Genomic DNA, 7,803 nt, shown 5'->3' on the forward strand with positions numbered 1-7,803 from the left:
GCCTCTCCTTATTGCTCACCATAGGATCTTCTCCAGCAGGGTCTGAGGAAATAATTAAGGAGGCTGAAAGTGTTGACCAGGAAAACAAATTAAGTGTTAATTGAAGCACAATGACCAATCCCCAGAAAATTTAAATTGGTCGGACACCCTTTGTGTTATTCAAGTGTTCCTTACAGATGCTAATCAACCCCAATGGGACCTCTTTACAAATGGCAGCTGCCAACAAATATCCTCGGTTAAATCCACCCTAAGAGAATTATTCAGAAATGGGCACACTCTGTGCTCCTCCAAGAACCAAGTTAAGACCATTTGTTTCCTACTCAATGCATCTTTTACCCCTAAATGCATTCTTTGGGAGCAATCTTCCTCTTTAGAAGTTCCTCTCTTGGGTTTTAGAGAACTTTTTGGCTTGAACTCTTTCTAAAATTAAAGCCAACTGCTGTTTCTCTCAAATGCAGTGGTATTTCACTCTGGCCAGAGCTGACTATCACAGAAACATCCCAAACCGCATAAGTTCTTATTGTTAAAACTGTCTTAAGCAGCTGTTAAAACATACCCTAAGATATCAAAGCCACTCTAATTAACTTCCTGTTTCTCTGGGACTTCAAAGTCTTTCAAAAAGTTTTAAATAAGGTTTTCATAGAGAATTCGACCTAATATTTAAAGGAAATTCTGAATGCTTGTCCAAGACACTCTTCCCTTTTCCATCCCTTCCCCTCCCCACCCCACAAAATCTTAGAATTCTGCAATTGAGAAGTGAGAATTGAGGAGAAAATTTAAAATCTGCCATTAATCAAGAAGATGAATCTCTACATGCACATCCATGCTATTTCTCAGGTTGGTGGTAGCTGACATCCTGCCTGAATGGCTTTCCCTGCCCCAGTCCTTCTAAACTAGGCGACCCTTTTGCGTCATTCAAGATAGCTCCCTCTCCGAGAAATGCCCTTGACTTTGCCAGGCCGCTCCCTTCTCTGGTACCTGCACTATCATCACTTCTCTACTTAGCCCTAATCATGATGAATTGAAATGTATTCGTTTATGTGTCTGTCTCTCTGTCTAAACTGTGAGGTCCACAGAGCGGGAACTGTTTTATATGAAGCCTTGTACTCCCACAGCCTTGCACAGGGTTCTACATATCCATGATCAGGGCTCATTATGTGCATGATAAATGATTGAATCCCAACTCATTCTGGGAGATGTAGGGTTGTATTTTAATTGCTCATTTCCTTACTCATTTTGATCTCTCTCCCTAGGCTTTATATAAACATCATAACAAAGGCACTGCACCTAGTAATCACTGCTCTAAGAAACAGTGTCAGAAAAATACCCAAAACTTAGAACTAAGGCAAAAAGAAAAAAATGGGTGGCACATTTTTCCAAGGCCACTCCAGACCCCTTTTCGAGGAAAATACACTTAATTCATCTCATTGTTTGCTATTGACTAAAGGTCCCTAACTTAGTAAAGTTACCTGTTATCTTTTAGATTTTTGTCTGGTAGAAATGCAAATAATTTCTATCTGGTGGAACAGATAACCCCTAAGGATTTATGCTCTGTGGGACATTAACCAGTTTATATCTAATCAAGTAATCTTATCCTAACATTTCTTTATTAAGTTGCCTGTAAATAGTTTTTGAGCAGGCCATAACATCTTACTTATTAGTTAATGAGTTAAATAAAATCTTTGACTTTATTTCTCTCATTAGTTAATGAGTTAAATAAAATCTTTGACTTTCTTCCTCCTACGTTTCTCTAAGAGTCAAAATGTTACCTTTTTGAAAATTATTTTTTAACACTAGGTGTAAACCAGATTGACAATGTACAACAGAAAGGTCAACAGAAGCAACAGAGAGAGCCCTGGGCAGGGAGTAGAGAACCTGGCTCTGCTAAGGACTTCCTAACACCTCATGACCCTCCTTTTTACTTATCTGTCAAATAGAGACAATTCCTAAGCTCCTTGTCTCCCTCACAGGGTTATTGACATAATCAAATAAGATTTACTTAAAGAACTTTGGAAAAGTCTTACACATCAGTCCCTCCATGAAGCGTTTGTTGTAAGGGAAAGCCCTTCCCTCTCCAAAAAAACAGCGGTGGGAAGGCAAGACAGGAAAGGAGACTGGAATGAACACAGGTAGGAAGGCAATGTCGCCACCCCCCAGGTTTAGCCACCGTCACCTCTTGACTAAATGTCAGCTAAAGCCGTAGAAAGCTTCCACTTTTGCCTCAGTCTCCATCCATTTTCCACTCAGCAGTTGGTGTTCTTTCAAAACTGTAAGAAGGATCACGTCACACCCCAGCTTCAAGTTTCCCAGTGGCTTTCAAACACTCTTAGGATAAAATCCAAGCTTCTTGATGTACAAGTCACTATGTGATCCAGCTCCATGGCTAAGTCTCCAAACTCATCTCAGGCTTTTCTCATTTTCACTCGCTCTGCTCCAGCTCATGTCAGCGTCCTTAGCTTCCTCGGACTGCTTAGCTTTCTCGCCTCAGGGCCTTTGTACTTGCCGTTTCTCTGCCTAAAACTTCCATCCCCATCCCCCTTTCTCCACATTACTGGCTTTTCCTTTTGATGTTAACTTAAATTTTACCCTTCCAGAGAGACTGTCTCTACCCACCCTTTCTAAAGTATATCTCTTTCTGCACTCTGTTCTTTTGCTTCACAGCACTCCCCAGAATGTCAATATACTTAAGTATTGTCTGTCTCCCCGACCAGACCATAAGCACTTCATCAGCAAAGACTGTGTCTCTTTGTGCCTCATTCCTGGCACAAAGTAGGTGCTTGGTACATATTTGTTGAATAAATGAGGGTAAAGACATGAGAAATGTAGCTGGTGCCGAATAAAGGTGCCCTGCACTGTCTGGATACATTTCTGAACCAGAACATTGCAAGTTCCTCAATCTTGAGCACATGTTTCAAAAGACTGTAGCCAAGAAGAAGTATCCCCAAGCACAAGGCATCAACTCAGAGGCGATTTCAAGAACAGCGTTCCCCAGAAATGCTTTGCCTCAGAACGAGTAATAACAGGTCTCCTCACCAGCACTTCATTTCACAACTCAAAGGATATGGAATCTCTTCAGGAGAACAGTCCTTCCTTCCAAGAATTAAATGTTACCCAGAAACACCAAGGCATTTGTACCCAGAGGGCTTAGGTTTGAAGCAGATGAAAGCAACAACCCACTGGAATTCAAGAATATTTCAACAGGCACCATGGGGAGAGAAAATCCCAGGCGGCCTCACCCAGCTCCACCCTGTTGGCTTCAGGGTATCAGATTACATGGCTTCCTCTAAACTAGCTTGTTTCTTAATCAGAGCCGGAGGACACAGCTCTATGTGCAGGGCCTCAAGGTTTATAAATTCTGTGATTGTTCTTCCCAAGGACTCCAACCACTTCTGCAAAATGCCCAGTCACCCTCAAGATTCTCCCATAAGCCCCTGGGCTGCGCTGTGAAAAAGTACCTTCAAACAGGCGATGTTCCTGAACAGTTGCTGGTTGATGGAGTGCTTGTTTGTTTTCTCATTTTTCACCTCAAGGACATCAAACAGCAGCAAAAGGGGTCATGGCAGCAAAAAGTTATTTCCGTGAAAGGTGTCTGGTGGGGGGAAGGGCCAAAAAATACTTAGTTAACCATGCAGCTGGCCCCCACAGATTTGCCTTGAGATCAGACTCTGCTGGAAGTCCTTCCCCTAAAAGGCACGTAGCCAAATGTAACACTGAGACAGGGGTGCCAACCAGGCTGCCTTACTTTGAGGGAGAATTACCTTATTATGCAAGTTAGGTTTATGACAGGAAGAGAACACCTGTCTTCAAGAGTTTTCGTTTTTCAGGTGCAAAAGCCATTTTTGTCCACACCAGCCAATCTGCCTGCACTCAAAGGCCAAGCTGCAGCCTTCACAGCCAGGACCCCCGACCTGTGCCGCCTTCGTGTCCAGAGCCCTCATGTCTTAACCCAAGAATCCTCATTATATAGTTCCTCTTATTACTCCGGGACCAGCACCCCCAAGAAGCTGCTCTTCTTCCCCAAACGCATTAAACTCATAAAACTTCTTTAAACTCAGAAGACTACACACATGAACTTGTTACCAATGCTTTGTTTAATTTTTTTCCTCAGAAATATTCTTGTGGCCAAAAATAGAACATTTTCCATTCTGAAGAACAAGCAACATCCATGGGAATTAAAGTAGTGCTTCATGCCTCTTCTTGCCAAACACGCACACTCATACACACATAAGCCGCTTACAAGTTCTAAAACGCTGCTTTCTGTAGGTACAGTGGTGGTCAGGAGCCAAAAGTCTTCTGTTTATTTTCTATCCAAGAAAGTTACCAGAAAAGAGTGCTAGGGCACCTCAAGGATGCTTTATAGGAAAAATCTAAGTTAATCTAGTATAATGATTTCGAAAATGGCCCCATTGTCCGCCCCCTCCTCCCGCCCACCATCATCCCAGAATTCCTCTCAAGACTCGCTTCTTTAAAATTCCAAAGCTTCTCTCAGCACAAAGTTCATGGCCTTTATTCAAGCGAGCCACTGTTGGGTGACTAGCCGCAGGGTCTCTCTAAAGTTATTCCTACCACAGAATCAGAAATGGCAAATTTTGAAAAATCTTTTCAAGCTTCACTACTGAACAATATGTACGGGTCAAGTCAGCCTTGGGTAAAATGTCAGAATAACAGTAATTCAGAAAATTATGCTACTAGCACAGATATATAAGCGTTTTGCTAAAAGTTTATTATTCTCAGCATTTCTGTAATCCTCTCTAATGGAACTTACATGGCCACAATAACATTTCATATTTTTTATGAAATAAAAGTTTGTTATTCTCACTTACATGGCTTTTCACATTTTTATATTTGAACATGCAACCCATTGTACCTCCTCCAGCACCACCTAAGCGGGGAATGGGTTAACTATAAGATTTGCCAGGGCTACATTTTTATGTGCAGCATTTGGTTACTGTTGAGAAAAATGAAGAGACTTTTAAAATAATAATCTATTGCTGACACCACAAGTAGGAGAGACCAGTAAGCCAATGTAGAGAGAGTAAAGAAGAGGCCAAGAATTGAGAGAAAGCATGAGAACAAAGAGGAAAAAGAGGAAGCAGGAGACAAAGAAGAATCGGAATGTCAGATATTCATTCATGGTGGGTGGAGGTGAACATACGCAGGTTGACTGATCCAGGATGGAACACAGAGAGACAAGCATGGCAGGAGAGAGAGGATGGGAAAGGGAAAAGAGGGAGGCAGTATTGCCTAATGGCAAAAGGTCAATAATTTACTAGCTAGGTTACATTAACCCAGTTCATCACTCTGAGCCTCGATTACCTCATGTATTAAATAGAGATAATAGGATCTCATGGAGACGCTCGCAGATTAAATGAATTAATATACATAATGCTTAGAATAAGGCCTTGTGCTAAGTAAACATTTAACAAATGTTGGCTATTTTTATTGCGAAAAGACAAGCATGTTGTATGTGTCCATCAGAGAACATTCGCCTATGAGTTAAGCCTCAAGTTTTCTTGTCCTTGAATTCTTCTAGTACACACAGAAGCACAAAAATTATGAGGGAGCCATGAGCCCAAGGAAGTGTTGGTGAAAGGAAGATCTTCAGGTAGCGGTCCAGATGTTAACAAGTACTTGGACCAACAAGTGAGCCCCTGGACCCTGAAAGAGAAGGAATTCATAGCTGCCAATTAGTTACAACCATTCTTTTCAACTCCATTAGTTCATTCATTCAACAAACATTGTTCAATCAGCTCTTTAGCGCTCACACACATAGTCTTGCCCCAACTTATGTTTCTAGCATCAGAGTGAGCCCTTTCCACCAATCTCACCAGTTTATAGCTGCATTAGGATTATTATGCAATACATATTTTATTTACAGTCCTTTCCCTTTGCTTAGCTCAAGGTTTGCTCAGCCTTGACTTTTTTTTTTTTTTCCTTTTTCTACAGTCCAGCAAAATACTAGTCACTCGTCTGGGCTGAATTTTGTTCAAGGGGTTTGTGCCCTCTGTTTTCTTCACCCGCACTGTCCAACAGGACGACTCTCTCTCACCTCAGCACCCTCGTTGTACACACAGTACAAACATATACCTTGTTATGGGTTGACTTGTGTCTCCCAAAGATGATATGTTGGAGACCTGACCCACCACACCTTATTTAGAAATAGGCTTTGTATAAAGTAATTAAGTTAAATTGAGGTCATTAGGATGGGCCCTAATGCAATATTACTAGTGTTCTTATTAAAAGAAAAAAAAAAGTGGGAGGCAGGGCTGGAAATTTGGACACAGACAGACTTGCACAGAAGGAAAATTATGTGAAGAGACACAGGGAGAAAGCCATGTAAAGGTGGAGGATTGAAATGATGCATCTATAAGACAAGGACAGGCAAAGATTGTCAGCAAAACACCAGAAGCTAGGAGAGGGTCATGGAACACACTCTCACTCACAGGTCTCAGAGGGAGCCAGCCCTACTGACACCTTGATTTTGGGCTTCTACGCTCCAAAACTGTGAGACAATAAATTGTTTCACAGTTTATGGTACTTTGTTATGGCAGGCTTAGGATACCAATACATACCTCCATCACAGCACGTGTGTTCAGTTTCCACGTGAGCTCCTTATAGTGAAGAAGTCTTATTTGACTTGGGATCCTTAGACCTCTTATAGCAAGTGGCAGGTAAAAGGGTCTCTAAAATCTAAATTCTTTTTTTAGGCGAGGCAACCCTCAGTTGACCTCACAGATTGCAAGGAACTTGTCAGCTTACAATCTCTTATTTTTTAATTTTTTTACGCCTACAGCACCTGGTCTTCCTAGGTGGTCTCCCATCCAAGTACTAACCAGGCCCGACCCTACTTAGCTTCTGAGATCAGACAGGATCGGGCTTGTTCAGGGTAGCATGGCCGTAGACTAAACTCTAAATTCTTATTGAGTATCTACAGTCTAGAAAAGGGGCAGCAAATCATAGCTAATGGGTCAAAGCTACCCTGCCACCTGTTTTGGTAAATAAAGTTTTATTGGAATACAATCACACTCATTCACTGAGGTTTTGTCTATGGCCAATTTCACACTATAACCACAGAGTTGAGTAGTTATCACAGAGATCATATGGTCTGAAGAGACTAAAATATTTACTCTCTGGCCCTTTACCAAAAAAGTTTACTGATTCCTTATCTAAAAGAAAAGAAACATAAATGTAGCATAGCAATAGAATAAAATAAATGTTATAAAAATGCACAGATAGTACAGAAAAAGGAACGATGGGTTGAATCAAAGTCCAGAGAAGACGCCATTTGAAAAGTGAAAAAGATTTGAATCGGAAAAGGAAAATGCATTTATTCACTCTATTGTGCTGCTTTGACTGATAAAATTTGCACTAGTGCTTGCATAGTAGTTAAGGGTTAGAGTTGTAGCTGGTTTGGGGGGAGAAATGATGATGGGTTCTATTCTCTACACATTGAGTTTGACTTGCCAATAGCATATCTGAGAAGAGGTATTTAACCACTGGACACTGCTGAGCAGTCTAGGTCCTAGACACAGATTTGGGACTCAGTACAATTAAGATGAAGCCTTATAGGAATAGAGACGATCACTCAGAAAAAAGAGTGGGAGGTAAGGAAAGATGATTGCACATGAAATTCAGGGGAACTTCAGTGGTAGACAAAGGAAGAAGAAGAGACCCTAAAGGATTTGAGCAGAAGCAAACAGGAAGAAAGGAGGGAGCCATGTCCCTAAAACCCAGGGGACTGAGGGTTCAGCAGTGTTGAATGCTGCCAAAGGCCAGGAGGACCAATTTATCAGATTTAACAAC

General features: G+C 41.4%; 1 pseudogene; it reads right to left on the reverse strand.

The window, feature by feature from the left end:
• Positions 1 to 6,784: 6,784 nt before the first annotated feature.
• On the reverse strand, positions 6,785 to 6,903 carry LOC120609823 (uncharacterized; annotated as a pseudogene).
• Positions 6,904 to 7,803: the final 900 nt, after the last annotated feature.

The sequence above is a fragment of the Pteropus medius genome, unplaced genomic scaffold (assembly GCF_902729225.1).
Source record: "Pteropus medius unplaced genomic scaffold, Ma_sr-lr_union100, whole genome shotgun sequence".
NCBI classification, from domain to species: Eukaryota; Metazoa; Chordata; class Mammalia; order Chiroptera; family Pteropodidae; genus Pteropus; species Pteropus medius.